At 41.4% G+C, this 25535-nt stretch overlaps 1 protein-coding gene across 18 annotated transcripts in view; it reads left to right on the forward strand.

Moving 5' to 3' along the window:
- The window catches only part of JAKMIP3 (Janus kinase and microtubule interacting protein 3), a 125893-nt gene that overhangs the window by 20033 nt on the left and 80325 nt on the right, over positions 1-25535 (forward strand). For all 18 annotated transcript variants that reach the window (XM_081007143.1, XM_081007129.1, XM_081007146.1 and 15 more), the window contains exon 2: positions 23470-23761. The gene's annotated coding sequence lies outside the window, so the exon portion shown is untranslated. The remainder of the gene's footprint in view (positions 1-23469; positions 23762-25535) is intronic.

Raw genomic sequence — 25535 nt, forward strand, 5'->3', positions numbered from 1 at the left:
CAAGGATTTGAAGGACATGCTAGACACAAGTCTGCTTTTCCACCTACAGGGGAAAATGTTCCTTCTGTCACTTCTCTTTCCATTTTAATAGTGCTGCAGAGGATGACAGCATCATGCTGCTCTTATCAAAAGTTTCCATCCTTCTGTTCTTTGACTTGCAAAGGGCCATGACCAGTGCTGCCATTTTGCTTGCGCAACAGAGCTTCCACTTGCACAGCAGAGCTTCCTCCTCCTCTCCTTTTCATTGCAGCCCCCTGGGCACCCTTGAAATCTGCTGCAGATGGGAGGACCTTCTGGAGCAGAATTTGAGGAGATGCTGGCAGAGGAGAGGAAGTCCCCTTGTGTGAAAAATTGCCTCCTACTTGATTTCACACTTCTCCAAAATTTGCTGCTCTCTGCTCAAAAACACATCCACATGTGTTAGATAATGTGTGTTTTAAAAATAAATAAAAAAATATCAAGATGAACACTGAGATGAAATGCATATTTAAATTCATATCTTGTGGCAATAAGTGGTAAAATAGCATATCATGATGACTTTTTGTTTTATTTTCTGAGCAGTTTATTTTTATGTACACTGCTTAGAAATGCTAATGATTCAGTGGTATGCAAATGTCTTAAATAAGTAAGAATTTTTGTGCAGAACCCCCCCAATTTCAGATTAATGTGGCAGCAGGACAGAACTGACTTACAAAGGAACAAATGTGAAATAGAGTGATTTGTCCATCCGTAGTTAAAATTAACTCCAGTTTTTGAGTTTCAGACAATGTAAGAACGTAAGCTGTGGTTAAGCTAAAACACAAGTGAAAGCTTCAAAACATCTCCTTGTGACTTCACCATAGGAGGAACAGGGATCATATAAGCCCTGTGGCACCTCATCCTTGCAATGCTAAATGATGATTTAGCATTACATGCAGACCTGATTTTAGGGTGGAATGGACCACCATCTCTCTCTGGTTGATTTTGGCCAGTTAGCAAATTAGCACAGATTCTTTAAATCCCCCCTTCCCCCTGAATTGTCTCTTTGTTTCCTTTATCTCCAAATCCACAGTAGGTTATGCTGATATATTATTCCCTCAATTGGTCTTTATTTTGAGCTGTTTTTACCCGATATTTGCTGAATAAATACCATCTTCCCCAGTTTTCATACAGTAACATAGATGGGGGAAGAGACTAGCAAGGCTGTTTCAGACAGACAGTTTAGCAATGGATAGTGGCAGCAAAGCTTCCCTGTACTGTGCTAATATGTTGGTAAATTCCATCTGAAATAATAAATGCAGACCTCTTTGCTGAGTCATAGACTCTTCAGAGCTGAACGGCTGTAGCTGGAGTTTAGGAAGCCAAGAAATGGTTGTTTTTCTTAAGTAGAAGCAAAGGCGAGGAAGGCACATTCTGAATTTATTGTGATGGATTTTGGATTTGATATCCTGCTTTATCACTACCCGAAGGAGTCTCAAAGTGGCTCACAATCTCCTTTCCCTTCCTCCCCCACAACAAACACTCTGTGAGGTGAGTGAGGCTGAGAGACTTCACAGAAGTGTGACTAACCCAAGTAATCCAGCAGCTGCATGTGGAGGAGCGGAGACACGAACCCGGTTCCCCAGATTACAAGTCCACTGCTCTTAACCTCTACACCACACTGGCTCTGAGTGTTTCCAAAATTAGACTGTCTTTAAAACTGGTGTCATATATTAATCCAGTCTGTCTAATCTCACATTACTGTTGGCACTTGATAGATATACGATATACGATATATACGATATCTATATTGAAATGCATGGTTTTAATTTTAAAGGAAAGCTTTATTTTCCTGGTGTCTTGAACCCTAATATTTCCCGCTTGGAAGAAGGCAGATAATAGCCCTGAAAGAGGAATATTTCAGGTGTTTTGCTGCTACTATGCTTGCAGTGCAGTCCTCTGCATGATTGCTTGAAAGCAAGTCCTACTGTGTTCAATGAAGCTTACTCTCATGTTACTGTGTATAAGATTGCAGCATTACTTAATGTGCACTAAATGCTCTTGTCATCTCAGAATGAACATGTCCATCTCTGGGTGTTTTAGGCTGTAATCCTCACCAAGTTTACCTGAGAGTAATCCCCACTGAATTCAGTAGATTTTACTTCTGAGCAGACATGCATAGGATTACACTGTGAGCCTATACACACTTATCTGGGAGTATTCATTGAGGCTTATTTGTGAATATATATTCATAGAATTCTACCATTGGTGCATTTACCATCCAAATGAATGGCTGTGCTCAGAACTGTTGGAGTGTCTATTAAGAGGAACATCTGCCTACAAAGCAAATGTATAGGATGTGTAATTTAGGAGAGAAGATGCATTGCTAATCTTGTTTAAATAATTCTCCTGAGATGTGGGGCAAGCTCCCAACCCCCAGCCTCCGTTCTAATCCACATGTCAGTTGAGGAGGTGTGGCTAAAGTTAGTTCATATGAGAATTCACAATGATCAAATTTCTCAAGCACTCCTGGGGCAGGACTTTCCTATGGCCACCCCACAGCTGGTTGGCTATTCATTGATTTCAAATATTTCTATACCACCTCCTTTTTATGAATTACAAAGGTGGTATACAAAGAATGAAATGTGTTAATGATGTAGTAAAATCGCAGCCAAAAAGCCAAGGCAGGAATAAAATCAATGGATATAATGAGCTAATATTAGTAATCAGCAAAGTCCTGAGATAATATATTCATTTTTAGCAAGTATCAAAAGAATAACATTGGTATCAGTGCTTTGCAGTGCCCCAATCTTACTATTATTTTATTCACCTTAATGCTGGCCTTCCAAAATAATCCTCCTGCACCCTAGGGCATTCATGGGCTGTCATAGCCAATGCCATCTGTGTACAGGATGCAATGCTTTGCTTTGCCTAGTTCCCCCCCACAACCCCACCAAAAGCTGATATTGCAATACATGACTGCAGTCTTGGACTTGGCTTGCTTGTTCAGTGTGCTTCTTCACGCATCTGCTCCCATTTACTTCCAAGTGTTTGGGGAAAACTAATGAGAGAATCAGTTATTTTCACTCCCTTATTGAACAACTTCTGGTTGTTCACCTTATTAGAAAGATTCATAATCTTGGCTACAAGCAGAGAGATGGAAACAAATTAGATCTCACGCTACAGTCCAAGCAGTTACAGTTGCAAGCTGGTTTTGGTAATAAAGTAACAAGATCAGGGCCGGATTTAGGTTTGATGAGGCCCTAAGCTACTGAATGTAATGGGGCCCTTTATATGTCCAGCTGTCCTTTGTCAACAACAAATTGTCACTGTTTTTTGTGTTGAATACATGCTATATGGTATTTATGAACCTAAAGGTAAAGGGACCTCTGACAGTTAAGTCCAGTCGCGAACGACTCTGGGGTTGTGGCGCTCATCTCGCTTTACTGGCTGAGGGAGCCAGTGTTTGTCCGCAGACAGTTTTTCCAGGTCATGTGGCCAGCATGACTAAGCCGCTTCTGGCGAACCAGAGCAGTGCACAGAAACGCCATTTATCTTTCTGCCAGAGCAGTACCTATTTATCTACTTGCACTTGACATGCTTTCGAACTGCTAGGTGGGCAGGAGCAGGGACCAAGCAATGGGAGCTCACCCAGTCGTGGGGATTCGAACCACCAACCTTCTGATCAGCAAGCCCTAGGCTCAGTGATTTAGACCACAGCGCCACCCATGTCCCTATTTATGAACCTAAAGCCATTTGCACATAACAAATAGGAGCCTACACAACACAAAACACTGTTGCTGTATGTAGGTTTTATTTTATTTCTTTTTTATCTTATATTTTGGAAATGTACATCCAGTTCTTTTTTCCTTTAAAATTTTTTCGGGGCCCCCAAGAGAGTGGGGCCCTAAGCTATAGCTTGCTTAGCTTATACGTAAATCTGGCACTGAACAAGATAAAGGAACTTTTTTGTGATTGGTAGACCTGATCACAACATGAAAATAACTTCTGCAAGAGGATATTTCTCAATTAGATTATGCAGGCAGCTGGATTTTGTCTCTTTAGAGGCGTTTAGACCACAGGGAAACAGAAACAGAAATGGGTTCTGAAGCACTGTAATTTTCTATTTCATAAGAGACTGAATTCTGGGAAGTAATGCATTTTTGTTTCTTTTAATTATTTAGGAACAATTTTGCTACAGTGCACTGGTTGTAGTGGACAAATGCTACAGTGGTGTGCATGTACAGTATATGCCTTTCAGTGCACTGGCTGGGATTAAGTCAGGGCAGGCAAATTAATTGGACAAATTCATGGAGGATAAAGCTATCAACAGCTCAGAGTCATGATGAGTGTGTCACCCACTGTCAGGCAGCATGCTTCTATATATATATATATATATATATATATATATATATATATGATTTTCAGTTATATACATTTCAATAGTTTTACAATCATTTTAACATTTCAAAACTCGACTTCCTCCCTCCTTTTCTGCGGTTCCTTAAATATATTTTTATCTTTTCCTGCATATTCTAAATTAACTTATTCTTTTATTCATCTACTTTAATTATATACTCTACAGGTTATTACAATAATCCTGCCAATGTCCTTATCTGTTTACAATTTGTTGATAAATATTCAATAAACCATTTCCATTCTTTTATAAAAAGTTTGTTATCTTGATTTCATTACGTTTCACCATTTCTGTCCATAAGTTTTTGTATCCATTCTTCTTTCATCAGGACTACTTCTTCTTCCTTTTTTTTTTTTTTGGCAAATAACATTTTTGCTGCTGTAGTCGCATACATGAATAAATTTCTATACTGTTTAGGTTGTTCTACCCCTATAATTCCCAGAAGAAAAGCTTCTTTTTTTAAAAAAAAAAGTTTAAACATCTTTTTCAATACATTATATATCATTTCCCAGTAAGCTTTAACCTTACTGCAAGACCACCACATATGACAGAAACTACCTTCTTTCTCTTTGCATTTCCAACACTTATTTGATTATGATTTATACATTTTCCCCAGTTTACTCGGTGTTAGATACCATCTATATAACATTTTCATATAGTTTTCTCTTAAACCATTGCATGCTGTGAATTTTATATCTGTATTCCACAATAGTTAGGCAGCATGCTTCTGAACACCAGTTGCTGGGGAGCACAAGTAGAGAGAGTGCTCTTGCGCTCATTATCACAGAACTGGAGATTTGGAAAGGATTCCAAGAGTCATCTAGGCCAGGCATAGGCAAACTCGGCCCTCCAGATGTTTTGGGACTACAACTCCCATGATCCCTAGCTAACAGGACCAGTGGTCAGGGATGGTGGAAGTTGTAGTCCCAAAATATCTGGAGGACTGAATTTGCCTATGCCTGATCTAGGCCAACCCCATGCAATACTGGAACCACAGCTAAAGAACCCCTGGCAGATGGCCACCCCACCTCTTCTTGAAAACCTCCAATGAAGGAGAGTCCACCACATTCTGAGGTAGTCCATTCCACAACTGACCAGTTCTTGTGCTCAGAAGGTTATTCCTAATGTTTAGTTGGAATCTCTTTTTTTGTAATTTAAATACATTCATTTGGGTCCTAACCTCTGGATCTCTGTCCCAGCCCTGGACAGGAGGTGTTCTTCCTTTTGTAGAAGTCTAGAGTGGAATCCAAAACAATGCTGAGTGCAGCAAGGATTTCTGGGTCTGCAATAGAATGTTCTTCCGCTCTCCTCCTCCATCTCCCTTAAATCTGTTCTGGGGAAGATTTGGGGAGGGCATGGGATAGGGAGAGGAGAGAAAATTCAGATTGCACAAGTCGAAATACTTGTGCTGGTGGGATGGGTTACTTGAATACTTTCCCTATTCAGGATCCAAGCAGTGTGAAAAACTTAATTGCCCACAAACTGTATTCATGATTGTCCATGCAGGGTCCAGTTCTGTTGCATTCTTAAACAAACTTATCAGGAAACAAGCTTAATTAAAACAGCAAAAGGTCTTGTGGTACCTTTTTTGGCAATTTCTCATACATGGATGCCTGCCTTTATCTCTTAGTATCTTTCCAGTATCGTCATGGAAATGCAGATTGGACAAAGATGACACACACAGGGATATTAATGCAATTATCCCCATTATAAAGCATTTATGTCATTGACCGTGCTATTTTGTACCCTTGCATAATTTTTTTAACATAAATTCTTAAATTGAAGGGATTCTTTGGAGATGGTAACATGTTTTTATTATGGGACATGGTGGTGGGTAATTTGATCTCTGCTACAATGGAGATTCCAGAGGGGTCCTTTCTTAGTAACCTCTATAGTGCTATGAACATTAGGAGCTTGGAGTGAGATAATGAGATAGTTTGGCCTGGGCTGCTATTGACATTGTTGACAGCCATATCTGGTTTTTGTTAGACCTGGAGCATGTTGCTTCCTGATTTCCTAATGCATTACTTCCCACTTAGTTAGGAACCCATGTACAATCAGTCATCTGGCTAATGGATAATAAGAGATAAGATGGAAGCAGTGTTGGTTGTTCGATTAATATTGCAGCACTGATCAGTGAGATCTTGGAACTGCAAAGATCAGGCATTTCTTCTTCCTCGCCTATTCTGTGCTTGTTGAATGCTCGGCTCTTTGATGTGAATTTTGATGCAATTGCTCATGCATTTTTGGTCTCAAGTATAGATAGCCTCGGCAACTTTTGTAAGCAACAAGGAAGGGTTTGTTTACCCTTTGAATGAAGGACAATAAATCAGCAAATTGCAAATTGCTCTGGGATTCGTTTGATCTCAAGTGCATTTTTACAGTTAAATGGATGGCTTGCATGTGCATTCACAGTTGATCCTTTGAATAAGGAACTTAAATAAGTTAAGGCCTCTGGTATAAAGGCACATTGTGTGACCAACACACTCTTTTATATAGTAGAAGAGGGATTTGTAAGCTTTCAGATCTTAAACAGGCAGTGTCCAAATTTTTCATTGTTTTGAACACCATGCTATTGGATTGCTGAATTGTTTTATTGATTGTTTTGTAAACTGCTTGGTGACCTTCTATGGTGTAAAGTACTCTATAAATACTGAAAATAAATAAAATAATATTATTTTTTTTGACAATCATTACTTGCTGTGGTTAGATAGAACCTGTAGATTCATGTACACTTGGTCATAGAGTGTCAGTTGCTGAGGACTCACCAGGAGCCTGCTGCAGCTGGTGTCTTCATACCTTGCTTGTGGGCTTCCTAAAGGCATTCAGTTGGTTACTGTGAGAAGCAGGATGCTTGACTCTTTTGTCCCTTTTCTTATAAATGGGCATTATAACATGTGGCACTTTTTACAGAGAGTTTGTCATACTTGCTTACATTGTAAATAAATAATGCATGGAATTGCCCCGGGGCAACCAGCAAATACTTTGTTGACCAGGGCTAAAATGTATGAGTCATCTAAAATCAGATAAGAGATACAGTGGTACCTCTAGTTATGGACTTAATTCGTTCATGAGGTCCGTTCTTAACCTGAAACTGTTCTTAACTAGAGGTGTGCTTTCGCTAATGGGGCCTCTTGCTGCCGCTGCACCGCTGACACATGATTTCCGTTCTCATCCTGGGGCAAAGTTCTCAACTCAAGGTAACTCTTCCAGGTTAGCGGAGTTTGTAACCTGAAGCATTTGTAACTTGAGGCGTTTGTAACTCAAGGTACCACTGTATTTTGTTTCTTAATATCATGCAATGGCTTTAAAATGATGGACCTTATTTATAACTCTCCATGCTTTTATTCAGCTAGTATTCAAATTACCTTGACAAGGTCATTGGTGACAGTGTAACCAAGCTATATATTTCTGTTCAACAACATGTCACTTATATGCTGTAGACAGAGGAAGTCTTTGTACCAGATGACACAAAGCATTTCTTCTGTTTTCAGATTTCCTACCTACTAACTGATCCTCAGTTTGCTTCAAGCATTTTCTTTTTCTGCTGTCTTTTATTAGCAAGATCACCACTATGAGAGTTGTCATTCTTTTATTAAAAGTACACAGAGCAGAAGAAAATGTAAAAAGTAAAACAAAAAAGCACATTATTATTATTACTAAAATTTATATACGTCCCTATACTTGCAGGGCAAGGGGGGAACCGCTCAGATTCATGCTCTCTAGGCATGGGACAAGTGGGATGAGCCCAGAGACAGCCCTCCTCAGTTCCCCAGCCACATCTGTAGCTGCTGAGTTAGCAAGAATTTAGCTGTCTTGGTTACTGCAACTTTGTTCTCTCCAGTCTCCCATTTTCCCATTCGCTGGAGGCTGGTCCATCAGGGCAAACAGCTGCGCTGCCCCACCAGCCTCAGTTTTAAGTTCTCCAAGCCCACCTGCCTTCTTGTTTACAACCATTCCAGCCATGCTTGTCTGCTTTCTCCTCATTCTAGTTTTGTAGATCTCAGCAGGAAGCAGGAATGGGGGCAAATGTATAATTGGTTGGTTCTGGCTTTACCTATTGTTGGGTCCCCTACCTTTGGCTCTACCACACCGAATGGGCACCAGTCACCATGCTCTCACCTCAGTCCAGAATTCTACTGCCAAAAAAAATTCACCTCCCTCATGGCCCTGATCAAATTACATCTCTCCTTAAATGTCTTTGCTGGCTTCTTGGCTGCACTCAGATCAGCCAGCAAATGCCTTGTTCTTGACTATGAAGTCTAGGAGCTTTCCATCCTTATCTCTCTCCTCTTGTATCCCAAAACATCCCTGCCCATGACCATCACTCCTGCAGCTGCATCACCCTCAGCCATTTGAAGATATCCTGCTCTGGCAAATGACTGCCCTTTTTCTTTCATTGGTGCTCACCTGGAACTGCCTCCTAGCAAATCTGTGTGGATATTCTCTTTCTCCCCTGCCCTTCAAATCCCCAGTCAATAATAATAATAATAATAATTATGGAACATAGCTAAAATAAATGCATGTTTTCCCCTCCTCCATTTCCCTTCCTTTGTTGTCTCTCTTTGTCACATTTTATGCTAAGTCAGCCCTCACCAACAAGATGTTTTGGAATGCGACTCCCAGTCAGGATAGTCATATGAAGCTGGGCATGATTGGAGTTGTAGTCCCAAACATCTAGAAGGTAAAAGGTTAAGATTAAGGACCCCTGGACGGTTAAGTCCAGTTGAAGGCATTGGTTCGACATTCCTGGATCATTGGGGAAATGCCAGCTGCCTATTTTCTTTTCTCTATTGTGAGCTTTCAAAGGCTGTAGGACACTGTTTGGACCAGAATTTGTTTCCCGTTCCCCATTTAGTATTATAAAACCATTCATTTAAGAAAAGATGAAAGTCATTCAAATTATTGAAAGCTTGTCAATGTTGGTTTGGCTAGATGTTGACTTGTTTTTCTTTCTGACACCCAGCTGTATTTTGTTTCTCAACAGAAATTATGGAGTTGGAAAGTTAAGTAGTAATTTAGGCTTATTCTTGAATTGTTTAAAATACATTTATGAACATCATTAATGTCTTAGAATGTCATCTTTGTTTATATTGATTACATTTAATTACTGAGTCATTGATTTCAAATGAAAGGGCTGAATCTTAAGGGTAATTTGATGTATTCCGATAAAAGGGAGGGAGAGCTATGGATATTTTCAGGGGCTGATGGTAAAATGCAGGCTGCCCTAAGGGCCCCATATTGGACAAGTGGTATCATTTCTTTTATCAAGAAACAGGGAGGGGGGATAAGGAATTTTAATTGCTTTGTTTGTTTTCTACTTTGATTGATTTGCTGTGTGAAAGAAGCCTGCTGTTTTATATGTTGTTGGTTTTTTCATTGCTCGAAAAGCAGACTAAGCCATTAGCAGATAATATTTTTAGTGAATGTAGGAGCCACTCCAGATTTTCAGATTTTTTCAGTGGCCTCCAGGTTGGCATGGATTTTGTTATATATTTTCCAGAGGCTCCAACAGGTAGGCACATCTAGTCCAATCCCCTGTAATGCAGTTTATTTGTCCCACCTTTCCTCTCCAATAGGCCCAAGTGCTCATTTGAACCCATGGGCCTTACCCTCTAGAGCAGCCTTTCTTGAATTTGGATCCCCAGATGCTGTCTGACTACAACTCCCATCATCCCTAGCAAACAGGACCAGCACTCAGAGATGATGAGAGTCATCCTTCAACAACATTAGAGGATCAAAGATTGAGGAAGACTGCTCTGGAGCAACAGAAATCAAATCTTGCTCCATCCTCTACATGACAGCCCTTGAAATATCTGAAGGTGGCAATTGATCACCTTTTAATCATCTCTTCTCTAAGGTAAGCATACCTGGTGCCTTCAACCTTTCCTCATAGGACCAAGTCCCCAGTTTTCTTGTCATCTTTGGTGCCCTTCTCTGACTGCATTCCAATTTGTCAACATTTATCTTTAACTGCAGGGTCCAGGACTGGATGCAATGATAATTATGATGGCAATGGACCATTAGTTTAGAGAATGCTCTTCCCAAGGAGGTCTACCTGGCGTCACCCTTGTCAGCATTCTGGCACCAGGGAAGGATGCTTTGGTTTTCACAGTGCAAAGATGTGTTCTACAAGAACATTCTGCATGATGATAGTAACTTAGCATGGTGCCAAGATTGCTCCTATTTCCAACTGTAGATTGTTCTAATTGTCCTTTTTATTAAATCCAATAAGAGAGTTTTAACACAAACAGCTAGGACTCTGTTGCTCTCAAGTCCTGTTTCCAGGCTTTCCGTTGGCATCTGGTTGGCCACAGGAGGCTGGAGTAAGTGGGTCTTTGGCATGATCCAGCAAGGCTTTTCTTATGAGTGAGATAACTATGATGAAAGGCACCATGATTTCTTCGATATGAAGAGAGGCAGAGACAAACAGAAGTGAGAGATGAGGGGGAAGGAAGAATCTGTGGCAATGTGGACTGGAGAGGCTGATTGGCATAGAGAAGCACCATTTGGCAAGTTCTGTGGCTCTATTCCAGGTCATATGGTCATAGGGGATCCTTGCATGTGGTTCTTAGGGTGTTGGTACCTTGGCTGTCCCTGATGCACAGCCATTCATCTGGAGCTCACACCTTTGAAGTGCTTACACTCTACTGTGTGTTGTGCAGTAGCTATGCTTGGCAGCACAGGAGCCCCATAGCCCGCTGTCTTCCACATTAATTCCACAGCTAGCTTTTTAGCTTCAATGGGTTTGCCCTAATGCAAACACACAAACGCACACACATCTACAGAAACAAATGATTCTCATCTAATTTACAAAGCTGTACATATTTCATATTTATTATATGCTTAATGAAAACTGCTGGTGAGCAATGCATTACTGTAAAAATGTACATATATTCGCTAAATGGTTATATTGTTCATTTTCCTGTCTGAAATGACTGAGCCTTGGGCTGAGACTTCTTGTTGTTTTACAAGAAAAGAAACAGCCTAATTAAAGATATCTCACTCAGGAAATTGCATGTTTACAATTTATTTAATAAGGGGGGGAAAGACACTAAAACAATATTGGCCTTTCTGTGTAATTCACGCTACCTACTCTCTCTCTAAATTGCCAGTAGGATTAATAATATGCACTATGTAAATGTGCATAATGTACTGGGCAAACATGGAAAATGTACCATTCCCTGGTAATTATACATTGCTGGAAGGGACAATAATTACCTATCATGAGTGACAAAGTGCTACAACCTAACAAAACTGCAACCTATGCAAATGTGAAACTAAGTGCTAAGTAAGATGAGCCAGAGTATTCCTCTTATTCTTAGATGCTAACCCTTTGTTTTAATAAGTCAAAGAAATACAGAGACCTGGAGTTTTGCACGTTGTTCAGAATACAGGGAAAGGACAGCGCCCCACCTCCCGAATTCTTAGCTACAGAAGAGAACCAATTTGCTTAAATTGTGCATTGTGAATATTTTGATGGGCCCTCCTAACTTTCCCCAAGAATTTGACTACTAGTGTAGCAGCTCTGCATATGCTTCCACACTCGTATGGGACTGTTCAGTCTACTCCTTCATTCACTTCAATAGGGGGATCAAATCCATACATGGAAACTGCGGCATGCCAGAATGGGAAGGCCCTAACAGGGTGCCTCATATGTAAAACATTCCTGGAACATACTAGTGAGCAAAAATGAAATGAATCTCTTCTATTATTATGCATATCCTTTATCTGCCACTACTCAGAGATTTAAAATATCAGTTATAAAACAATCACTTTTTCTTGCAACATTGGAAACCTCTCTGGTGCAAAACCACAAACAACCAAAAAGTAACTAGAAATTTGCAGCTCTTGTATTTCATGGCCCTACATTTTTTTGAAACTGCTCATGTGTTTAATATCTGCCAGCTGAGGGCTGTAGTCCACAAAAGCTTATGTCTGAATACATCTGCCTGTCTTTGAGGTGCTACAAGACTGTCATTGTCTCTGTTAATCATACATGTAAGATGCCATTCCAGTTTTCATCCTTTGGCTATCTTCGGCTTCTATACCCTGTACTTATTCTGCACATGTGTGCGCATGCCAGAAGACCTATTCTGATTGAGCAATGGGGGGGGATCTGTGGCTCTAGAAACAAACTTAGTACACACTTATTGCCTCAGGGTGCCTGTCAACAGGCACTGCTGCTGCTGCTGCTGCTGCTGCAGAGCAACTAAAGTGGGAAGGATAAGTCCCTGGAGACTGGTGCCATCAAAGACCAAGGCAAGCCACAATAAGTGTCCCCTGCCTTGATTTCTGCCCATCAGATACACAGGAACTTGCAAGGCTATAAGTTCTTTTGCTTTGTTTCAATTTATTTTGCATTTAAGTGTTTTGCAGAAGGGTGAGGAATCTATTTGCAGTGTTGGAATTCTGCCTGGGTCAGAGGAATGTGCCACAAGCGTAGGCACCGGCAGATATTCCTGTCGACCTCCCTGCGTCTCCCAACCTCTGCTGATAAGCAGGCGAGGTCCGGCGATTCTTCTCAGATGTATGAGAGGAACACACCGTTCTTCCTCTCTCCCCTTTGGTGTCCCCAGGGAGGGGAAAGAAGCAGACAGAAAACTATTTACATCATTTATTTCTGCCTCTTACATCAGTACAGAGAATCATGTCTGCACTCAACAACAGCAAGAAAGAAACTCCTCCCAAGTACATCCAGTACGGGTCATATGACACACACACACTGAGCTAACATCCGGTGCTCAGTACAGAATGGACTGCCCCTTTGTTCCCATGGCAACAGTCACAAACATCCTGTCTGGCTTTCCAGCCACAAGCAGCTGGCTGAGCTGCTAGAGCCTTTGCTTGCTGCAGCATTGGTGCTTTATGGTAACATACTCCCCCTAAAGTATCAATGTGTGCCGCGAGCAAAGCGTCATCCAGAGAAGAAAACAAACAGTTGTTATATTTATAACATTCCCCTGTTGTTTCAGTTCCACCCTTGGAACTACCCGCCACTGGTTTAACCAATGTACCTCTCTGGTTGTGTGACTTCGCATTATCTCGGTTAACAACTCTCTGTTGTGCCTTTGTCTCTGACTCAGACACAGCTTCAATCTGTCCTTGGTCGTTTACAATAGCAATATATGCAAGGTTAGCAAACTCCTTTGAATACCTCTTGGGTGGTACACCCTTCGTTGCTCTCTCAGACCTACGTAAGAGGTTCTGATCCTCTGTGCTCACTGGTTCAACCTTTGGACTCTGTCGAGAACCAGTAGCAATCAGTGGTTCTTCCTCCTCTTCTGAGGGTCTAGTCATTATGTGAGATTTCCTCTCAATGACTGTGACAACTGAGCTGTCTGAGCTATCGCTGTCATCATCAGTACTACTGAACTCAATAAGATCAAACTCATCATCATCATCATCATCGTTTCCTGTGGGAAATGTCTGTACTACCCGCTCTTGCTTTGGAGCACTCTCTAGGAACTTTGTGAGAATCACCTGACCAGATTCAGACAAAATTACTCTGTAGAGACCTTTTTCATAACCCACAAAAATGCCTCTGGCATTCTTTACTCCACCTGGAGCTTCTGTTCTCACATGAGACCCGAAAACCTTAAAATAGGCAACAGAAGGTTTTCTATTGAACAGCTTCTCAAAAGGAGAACATCCCAACTCTGTTGAGACCTTTCTCAACCACACATGAAGATAGGACGCTAGCGACTCGGCCCAATATTCATGTGGCAAATGTGAACTCAGCAATTGCGCATTCATCCCCTTTTGCAATTCTTTGTTCACTTTTACACAGACCCCCCTGTTCCACGCTTCTTGCGAAACTGCCACTTTGTGGTCTATCCCTTTTCCATCCAGGAACTTCTGAAACTTCTGCAACAGAAAAATTTGCTTCTCATCTGTGAAAAGACAATCAATGTTAGCATCATGCATACTTTTAACCTTGTCACTAAATTCCTGAAACTTTTCTAAAGTTTCTTGCGGTTTCTCCATCATATAAACCCAAGAATAATTAGTGAAACAATCCACACACAAAAGGTAATACTTTGCACCGCCTCTAGATGGTTCTAGAGGACCAATCACATCAGCATACACCCGCTGAAATGCTCTGACGATCTTGTTCGTCACCTTCCTGGTGCTCACACTGGTCTTGGTCACCCCTGCAAGAGAGATTTCGTTAGAAACAACAGAAGAATTACATTTCATGTAATCACTTTGATCAAAAGTCAACAAATACAGTCCATCTTTCTCTTTGGCAGTAAGAAACAGTTCTCCATCTTTGTAGATCTTGCAGCTTTTAGCATCATAGGACAGTTTCAGTCCTTTCTTTGCAATCTGCGACACGCTCAGCAGATTAAATCTCAGTTCTGGAACCAGGTAAACATCATTTATAGTCAAGTTCAGACTCTCAAGATACACAGTCCCAATTCCAGTCGCTTCCAACTCCTGACCGTTGGCCTGTTTCACAGTGAAGCTTTGCTTCCTCAACGTCGAAAACAGTTCTCTGTGCGGGCACATATGAACCGTGGCGCCCGTGTCAATTATGAACGAGTTCCCAACATCTGGCGTGGTTCCTTTCGCCATCATAGCCTTTGCAGGTTTCACCTGGCACTTGGTACGGCTTTTGCCTGACGCCTGAGGCTTCGTAGAGCTGCTCTTTGCTCCTCTTGACTGGCGCGGCTTCTTACAGTTTCGCTGTAGATGCCCAGTCTGTCCACAATTGTAGCATCGGACAGCACTCAATGCTACACCATGCTCTCCAGTAGCATCAGCAGTGGGGGAATTAGAACTCTGTTCTTCCCTCCCCCTGTCTTTTTCTTCCAGTGCAGCAAGTCTGTCGTGTTCATTCAGGACCACAGCACAAACTCTCTCCGCGGTCAGCTGCGCGGCCGGTAGGGAACCAAGCTGACTGGCAACAACCTTGTAGGTGCGGCTAAGGCTGTTTATCATCATGAAGCAAAACACTTCCTCCTGAAGACGGAAATTGCGTTCCACCATCTGTTGACGCAGAAACTTCATTTCTGTCAGGTGCGCTTGAACATCTCCATCAGGCGCGAGTCTCAGATTGGTCAATTTCTCAAAATACAGCAACGCTGAAGAACCAGCATCTCTCTGATGCGTTGTACGCAGCGTGTCCCATACCTCTTTCGCATTTTCTAAATGCTGAACATGCACCAACTGATCATCTGAGACACACAGAATTATAGCAGTCCTGGCCCTTACATTCTGTGACTCCCAACCTCCGGTTGGTGCTGCAGGGATGGGGTTTTCAATTACATCAAAAAGCCTCTGATTCTGCAGCAGGGCCTTCATCTTTACAGACCAAGATGAATAATTGTCATTGGTCAAGGAAGGAGGGCAAGGCAAACCTCCCCCTTTCTTGGCATCCATCTTGAAGCCAAGCCTCTCTCACGCTGTCAAACAAACTGTAAAATCCAACAGTCGTTTTTTCCTTTCTCACGCAGCAAACTGCAAATTGTTTACGCTCTTTGCACCTGGCAGCTAAACTCAGGCTGCTATTGAAAAGTCCCTTCCAAGAGCTCGTAAACCTTATAGCCAAAACACTCTCTGGGTTTGTTTCGCTTTCCCAGGCTCACAGTCCAGCCCCTTTGCCAGTAACTTTCCATCTTTCCGTTACCTAGCAACAATGCATTTCAATAGGACTTCTTATCTACCACGAAAATTTGTGGAATGCAGGCTTCAGCCTTCAAGCTGCAGGCCTCTTCCTCCGGAGCTTTTGTTTTCTTTGAAACGCAGCTCCGTGAACCAGGGAATTAATCTTCCTGCGTTCACACTTTTAGCCCGAAATGCAGCATACCTTGAACTTTGTTGCTCTGGAAAACACTTCTTCTTTCCATCAGCTGTCTGTGGAGCCTCTAGCTTTTTTCAGACGCTTCTCTTCCTCCTTGGAGCAGAGGAGGACAATCCACCAGCCTCTCATGCAGATGTCCGATGAATCGCAACCATCCGAAGGCTGCCACTGTTGGAATTCTGCCTGGGTCAGAGGAATGTGCCACAAGCGTAGGCACCGGCAGATATTCCTGTCGACCTCCCTGCGTCTCCCAACCTCTGCTGATAAGCAGGCGAGGTCCGGCGATTCTTCTCAGATGTATGAGAGGAACACACCGTTCTTCCTCTCTCCCCTTTGGTGTCCCCAGGGAGGGGAAAGAAGCAGACAGAAAACTATTTACATCATTTATTTCTGCCTCTTACATCAGTACAGAGAATCATGTCTGCACTCAACAACAGCAAGAAAGAAACTCCTCCCAAGTACATCCAGTACGGGTCATATGACACACACACACTGAGCTAACATCCGGTGCTCAGTACAGAATGGACTGCCCCTTTGTTCCCATGGCAACAGTCACAAACATCCTGTCTGGCTTTCCAGCCACAAGCAGCTGGCTGAGCTGCTAGAGCCTTTGCTTGCTGCAGCATTGGTGCTGTATGGTAACAAATTCTGCAAATTTGAGTAGATTTTGAAAAAGAACAGCTGGGGATTTATTTATTTTTTTGGTAGAAAATTCAGGTCATTCAGGATCAAGCACGTGTCTTCCCAATCTGTTGTGGGCATGTGCTAATCCCAAAGAATAACTTTGACTAGACTTTCACCAGGACAGATTGATTGTCAATTATGTTATCTTAAGAAAGCCCTAGATAAGGGAGGCAGCACAGTCAGTGAGTTTTTCTGCACTCCCAAAGCAGAATTCCCAATTGTTTTGTTAAGCATTTCTAGCAGCTAGTTAGACCATGATACTTTCGATTCTTGTTTGGTTATTTATTTCAAGTATTTGCAGACCACTTTTCAGAACCCTTTTACACAAAGTTATTGGATGTACAGTACGCATTAAAATAGAAGAAGCACAATATTAATGTATAACTGAAAACCAAGTGCCAAAAATAGAAAATGGATCCCCTCTGGCTGCAGTGTGCGGAGTAGCCATCCATTCATTGTAATGTGGTCATTCATAAATGTTTAGCTATACTAGAGGCAAGATGGATTGATTTGACTATGCATTGGGGAGAGAGACAAATCCTAAAAAAGGACACTATGTCTAGCAACTTGCACTAATAGAAATTCATCAAGACATTCTTCCCTTCAAAGCAGTGATTTATCAGGGGCAGAGAAATTAGGGATAGTAGGTACATGTGTCCTTTCTTTTAGTAAGCATCACAGCCTGTTAAGTTTCACTTGAACTCGGGACATCTAATGGTAGCTCCAGAAATAAAGCAATTGGTATATTTAGTCAAATATATATTCCTGATTTCTTTCTCAAACATATCCCCTGCTTGCTACTCCACATATACCCAGATGGGAAATGCCATTTTAGGAAGCCTGCTATAGTTATCAGATATTAAAGAGTACACAGATTTGCCTTTTGTAAAAATGCTTTTTTTTGGTTATTTTGAAGAAAAGAAAAGGGGGAGGGGCAATCCTTGAAGTAAAATACATGTTAAAGGTAAAGGTACCCCTGCCCGTATGGGCCAGTCTTGCCAGACTCTAGGGTTGTGCACTCATCTCACTCTAGAGGCCGGGGGCCAGCGCTGTCCGCAGACACTTCCGGGTCACGTGGCCAGTGTGACAAGCTGCATCTGGCGAGCCAGCGCAGCACACGGAACGCCGTTTACCTTCCCACTGGTAAGCGGTCCCTATTTATCTACTTGCACCCGAGGGTGCTTTTGAACTGCTAGGTTGGCAGGCGCTGGGACCAAACGACAGGAGCGCACCCCGCCGCGGGGATTCGAACCGCCGACCATGCGATCGGCAAGTCCTAGGCGCTGAGGTTTTACCCACAGCACCACCCGCGTCTCTTAAAATACATGTTAGCTATTAATTAATCTGTTGGTAAAGTCCTTTTTATTGGCTGAGTTGCTATGTTCTCGTGGAATGTGCACAAACATGATATTTTGTAAATTGTAAAAAGCACACACACTTATCTAACTTTTAAGGAGTTGTCTTGTTCACCACTTGATAACTTGCAATATCATGTGATGCCTTTTATACGTGTGAGCAAGCACAGGTTGGTTGTGGTTGTTATGGTAAAGCTACAAACGGAGGCATCTCATTAACTCAGACCTTATACCCAACAATGCTGCTTTCTCCCATTTGTGTTCTGCACAAATCCCCACCAGGTATCAGCTCTGCTGTTTCGGGGGATCTTCTTGATGGTGAAATCCATTAATCAAATGGATATTGATTTTTCACTCAGTTGGAGCCAGATAAATCTAATTTACAATTCAAATGCTGACAGACTTGAAGAGCAATTTTTAAATGGGTAGCATGCAGTGGACTATATTCCCTGCAGTGGACATGACAATATTCCATTCTTGGCAGAATGTCGTTCTGGATGCCTTATGAGAGGAAACGTCATTTTCTTAGAATATTATACAAATTCCTGGCAAAGGAGATCCTAGGTAAAAGACAATTGCGGAGCGAGGAGAGATATTTATTTATTCATCATGCTTGTTTTCCAACTTTTACGAAGCTGACATATGTTGGGTTATGCAATTTTATATAGATGAAGTCAAGGGATGGTGAACTGGCTCAAAGCCATCCAATGAGCTTTTCAGCTGAATGGGAGATTTGCAGCCACTTCTCCCTGGTGTGACTCAAACACTCTGCAAGCAACATCACAATGGCTCTGCACAGCATTCGCAAGCATAGCAGCATGTCTGAAATGGCAATTTGCCCTTATACCATAATGTTCTTTTCTTCCTTCCATGAAAGAAACTCTTCAAGTAGACATAGTTCTATGATCATTTGCTATTGCTCCCCATTAAAAGCTCCTTCAAAATATCCCACTCCTGTAAACTGTCCCTTTCCTGATCCCACTTACTGTTTACAGTCATACAACTTCACCCTTAACTGTCCGCAATGGGTCTCTTAGGGTTGTATTCTGTCCCTAAGCCAAGCTATTCAACCTTTACATGAAGCTGCTGGGAGAGGTAGTTGGGTTTTTTTGCAGTTAGATGCCACCCAATTACCCTGGCACTCACACTGACAGTATTTAGATACCCATTCAAGAGATGGGGGGGGGGTTTGGAAGTTGCTGCAGAATCTTGCCTGATATATTGTGTCCTTGAGTGATTTTTCAGGATTTAGTTGTACTGATATTCTTTTATTGCAACTTGTTGGTACCTGCCCCAAAGTCTTTGAATTAGGGATGGGATATAAATAGTCAAATAAATATTTGAGTGTAGATTTGTGCATCTGGCACTCAGGCCTTTCACTTGAATGTTGATTTCCTTTTCCCGCCTCCTGCATGTAGCCTCTGTACTTTGCTCCAACTTCCATAATTTTTATTTCATTCATGGAAGTTGAGGAATTCCCTTTCTTGATGCAGAACACACACCTAGCCTTGTTTTACAATGCCATCCTATGTGCATGTTTACTCAGAAGTAAGCCTCCTTTGTGTTTGTTTGTTTGTTTGTTTGTTTGTTTGTTTGTTTGATTGATTGATTGAAAACATTTCCACCCTGCTCTTTAGTCAAAAAGGCTTCCAGTGTAGCTTACAAGATGAGCAAAAAGACGCTCCTTGTCTGCAGGCTTATGATCTACAGTAGAAGACACACAGCAGGGAAAATAGGAGGGAAGGGAGAAAGCAAACTCAGGCACCAGATTGTAAAGTTTTAGTTCAGTGGAAACTGAGAACCAAGTAAATATATATAGGATCAACACCTTTAAACGAAGAGCAAATATAATAGCTATGTCTGCCTCCTATTAAGGTTATTCCTCCCCCTTCCTTTTTTCCATTTATTACCTGCAGACAGGATATAACACCTTTGTCATTTGGTGAGGCTATTGCACAAAGTGGGCTTGGGAAATGCCCTGATGGATTTGCAGGAAAGGATTGATCTCCACTTAAAGGCAGGTGGCAAAAAGAGTGAATCTGACTCAAGGCAGTGCTGGGTGATGCATTATTCATGCCGCCATCTTTGACACAATGTGAGAGGCATTATCATATACATAATGTATTTTCCCTATTGCTGAGAAACGTACTGTTTTGTTTGAATGTCCTAAGGGGTAATACTGACGGCTGGCTAGGCTCCCTCCCTTGCATGACTCATTCTTATTTCTGTAAAATGAATTGTAAGTGGAAATTGAGATAGCAGAGAAATGAAATTGGACTACTAATAGTTTGCTTGTGGTGGTCTCTTCATTGTCCAGATCTATGTAGGCTAGGTTTGTCAATGAAAAACTTCTCAAGAGAAGTCTTGCTTTACATTTCTGGAGTTTAGTCATGGCAAGTCTCTGGCATGTGGCATCTGGGAGCAATATTTTTTTATTACTGGCATGTGTCCACCAGTGTCCAGATGGCTTTGATTAATCATCTATGAGCGCAGACATGCACAAACAAACAAACAAACAAACAAACGGCACTTTCATTCTTCATATATAACAAAGCTGAGGCTTGAAGGAGAGAAAACAAAGTTATGCGGGGGGGGGGGGGACAAGAAAACACCAACTCTTTCATAGCTTCCAACAATGCTTTCCCCTGTATGCATAAAACTACATGTCCCCTATCAGAAAGATGCTTGCAGAATACTTTCCCATTTTCCTCCAATTCTTTCTCCATATCTTCTATGGCTGACAATGCTGAATATTCCCATGCCAAAATCTGGAAACATGTTTTGGTGCAGTTTTTCTTGTGTCAACACCCAGAGTTGCGCTTCTTGGAAGAACGACGGGATGTGGATGTAATAAATAAGTAAATAAATATTATATCTCTATCTTGATTCTGAGAACCAGCAGAATGTAGCTTTATGGGTTTACTTCTCATTAACAGAGGGGGTGTTTTATGAAAAAGAAAAATTGTGGAAGCCCAATGCATGCAGTCTTAGATCACTGTTATATTATATTATATTATATTATATTATATTATATTATATTAATTATTATACATCAGCAGGTATTGTACATGGTGACATCCATGTATTCTCTCATTATATTCCATTCCTTTGCAAAAGGCTTAATTAAAGAGTTCCATATTAATCTTTTTGTAGGAGTCCACCCCTCCACCCACTCACCAGCCAGGCATGCTGCTTAGCGAATGATAGGAGAAGCCAATTTCCTTAGTGGAAAATCTCATTATACAGTTAACATGTTTCTCAGCTTCATAATACCCTCTTAACATTGACTTTCTTGTCATTGTAATTGTGTGTGCCGGTATGAACAGGCAGGAAAAGAAATCCATTTTACGTTCGTCTTTATTGAGTACTGTATAACAAATTCACATGTTCTCCAGGCCAGAAGCTTTCAAGCATTAAACAATGGGGGATTATTAGGAATTGAGTTTCCTGCATTCTGTGCTCATCGGGATGCACCTAGAATGCACATCATTGTATATCTTATGGTCAGTTTCTTAACAGAGGTTAAGCCTTCCTGCATAGGTTGAAGATTCGGGGCCTGGCTTTTTGAGGAAAGCATCTGTAATGTTTGTAAGGGATCCATTCATTGGTCCAAGCCAGTGTTTCACAAAGCCATGGTTTAATAGCAGGTCAGTCTATCCCAGGACTTAACACTAGACTGAAAGGACAAGGAGGATTCTAGCAGCACAAACAAGACCCTGCTCATGGTTGTAGAGAAGACAAGAACCTGAACATTAAACTCTACACCTGCAAAGCTTATTTTACATCCATTGTCTTATTCCAAGGAGCCCCACGCCTTCTCATTATAATATCATCCATTCTATTCCAAGTCTAAAATTAATATTCCCATGAACCTGGAAAAGCACATTTCTCATTGTGGTTCTGGGGAGCAACCCAGTTTTTCATACAGAATCATAGACTCATAGAATCTTAAAGTTGGAAGGGACCCGACCCCCTGCAGTGCAGGAATTTCAGCTTGATCATACGTGAGAGATGGCCATCCAACCTCTGCTTAAAAACCTCCCAGGAAGGAGAGCCCACCACCTCTCGTAAGAGTCCATTTCACTGCCGAACAGCTCTTACTGTCAGAAAGTTTTTCCGAATGATATAAGGAGATGTAGCAAACTAAGAAAATGAAATAGGATGTCAATGGAAGATAAGTCAGGAAGTCTGTGTAAGACTAAGGTATGACTTGTATAGATGTAATATGGAAAATGGAAAATGAATAAAGGGAAAAAAGAAAGTTTTTTCTGAATGTTTAGTCAGAATCTCCTTTGTTTTGGTTTAATTGCATCATCTCTATGGAGGAAACAAGATACAGTGGTACCTCGGGTTACCTGTGCTTCAGGTTACAGACTCTGCTAACCCAGAAATAGTACCTCGGGTTAAGAACTTTGCTTCAAGATGAGAACAGAAATGGCGCCGTGGTGGAAGCAGGAGGCCCCATTAGCTAAAGTGGTACCTCAGGTTAAGAACAGTTTCAGGTTAAGAACGGACCTCCGGAACGAATTAAGTTCTTAACCAGAGGTACCATTGTAACAGGAAGCATATGTATAAAAATGTCAGCATGCTTAGCAAGTCAAGGGGCAGCTTGTCCTTTAAATACCACTGAGAGTCATGCTTTCTCTCTAAAGTTTGTCACAGCCTGGTATTTCCCAGTGATGGCCCCTGAATATCAGTTGATGGGCAGCAGATGACCTCATCCTATTCGAATTGTCAAGCACCTGGGATGCATTTTGAGGGCAGACGAGGCTGTCAGCAATTTCTCCAGCCTGAGCGACAGTGTGTGGGTGAAGTGTTGTAACCGTGTGGATTTGGCTACTGAGGAGCTAGTTTTGCATTTCAGGATGTTAGACTGATGCTGCTTTTTAACAAGTAATGCCTGCCTGCTTGCTTGTTTCTGTGCCCCTATCATCCCTGCATTACTTGAGCAGTGGTACATTAAGAGATTGTGACATCATAAATCTCCACTACTTGCCCCTCTTTTTCCTCCACAAAGGAGGGAAGCAAAGGTGCTTGATCAGACTATCTAATCCTGCATCCTGATTCCAAGAATAGCCAGCCAGATGCCTTTGGGAAGCCCTTAAGCAAACATTGTTTAGGAAAAGGGGAATGTTCCAACCAATACCATTTCAAATGTGTGCAAGGAAAGCAGACACCGAGTGCAATTGAGTTATTCTGTGCAAATTTTGTAACATGTGCTTTGTTTTCTTTTGCTTTGCTTTTTCAAGGAAGAACACAGGAGTCTAGAGATTTCAGCTGGGGCATGCAATTAAACAGCACAGAAGGAAGCCGCATCTCTCTGACCTATTAATGGATCATCATGGCTGGATATAATCTGACATTCTGAATGGCCTTTCCCGGCATCCTTTATGTTGCTATGAATTGAAGAGTGTTCCCTCTATTAAACCCCCCCCCCCCCTGAAGTGTAATTAGTGGCCATGAGAAAGGAATCCGGTCACATGCTAGTGTTTTGCTGACAGCTTGTGCAGCAGAGGGATTTTCTTCCCATCAGAAGGCAAGGTAAATAGCAGCTTGCTTAGAAAGAAGCAAGCCTTTCAGTGTGGTCCATGTGGAATTGCAACTCATAAAGTAAAAACTCTATTTTCATTCCTGAAATTCTCATAAACTTGAAGACCACTGGAGGTCATCCCACCATTTTCCAGTTCTTTGTGTCTTTCTTACCGTGCTTCTGCAAGAATGGTCTTGATGAAACTTTATTGGATAAAGCTAGCAATTGCAAACATGAGTGTAATGGATGTTTTGATGTTCCTGAGAAATGAAAATGGCATGATGATTGTCCTTCAAAAAAGTGAAGGAGACATTCACCTTGGCAGAATTCCCTGGGAAGAGGAAATGACTACTAAACCACCCAGGAATTGTAGCTCTGTGAGGAGCATAAAGGTCATTTTAACAACTCACAGCACCCTTAACAAACTACAGTTCCCAGGATTCTTGGGGAGATGTCATGACGGTTTAAAGTGGTATGATACTGCTTTAAATGTATAGTGGAAATGCGTCCTAACAGTCCTTGCTTGTGGAAAAGTATTTTGTCTTAAATACTCATACTCCCTGTCCTGCATATGTATCACAGAGAGAGCCAAACAGATATGCTTAGTTTCACAAATGCTCCTTTGTCTTTGGGTATGCCTGTTATAGTGAAAGTGGCTTATGGGCTGTATCATCAGAGACAGTACTGTAAAGGCACAATTTCGCCTATAAACAACTCAGTTTGAATTGTTATCACAACTGATTAGTATGCACATTTGTTCAATAAATATAGGCTTGATTTGAGTTAGTTATTTTAAACAGCTTTTCCCCACTGGTGAATTAAATACTTTTAATCAATGATTTAAATCAATGGTTTAAATCTAGCCTGTCATAAGCTGATGAGAAATCAATAATGTGCATGTATTTTTGAAAAAAATCACAGCTAATGCACCAACCAATATTGCAGTAATTCACATAACTCGTACGTTATCATATGGCTTGATATGTGATTTGGGAGAATGTGGGTGTGCAGAGAAGCAAGCCTGTATCTCCTACTCTTTAAGACCAGGTGGTCAGATATTTTATGGAGTCACTCCCAGAGGCTTTGAATGGCTGGCCAGTGGTGAGGTGATGAGATGTCATCTTGCTGGGGTGGGAAAGGGGATAATGATTCGGGGTTGTCATGAAGCATTTGCACAGACATTCTGCTGCATCCCCAAACTCATTCCGCAGTTCATTTTTCTATTCATTTTCCATACGAGTTAGTGTTGGACAAGGACCTGGGACAACAGGATTCAAATTCCCACTCAGCCATGAAGCCCAGTGGGTGACCTTGGGCCAGTCACTATCTCTCAGAGTAAATTACCTCACAATCCTGTTGTGAGAATCAAATGGAGAGGCAGATAAGTGTGTTGAGCTCTTTGGAGGGAAGGTTGATGATGACAATATATTTTAAAAGGAATAATAATAATAATATTATAATAATAGTAATAATAATAATAATAATAATAATAATAATAATATAGTAGTAATAATAATAATAATAATAATAATAACAATAATAAAATAACAATAATAATAATAATAATAATAATAATAATAATTAATAATAATTATTATTATTTATACTCCACCCATCTGGCTGGGTTCCCCCAGCCACTCTGGGCGGCTCCCAACAGAATTAATAATAACAAAAAGCGATAAAACATCAAACATTAAAAACTTCCCTAAACAGGGCTGCCTTCAGAAGTCTTCTAAAAGACAGATAGTTGTTTATTTCCTTGACATCTGATGGGAGGGTGTTCTA

This window comes from Podarcis pityusensis (genome assembly GCF_964106645.2).
Source record: "Podarcis pityusensis genome assembly, chromosome: 5".
Lineage (NCBI taxonomy): Eukaryota > Metazoa > Chordata > Lepidosauria > Squamata > Lacertidae > Podarcis > Podarcis pityusensis.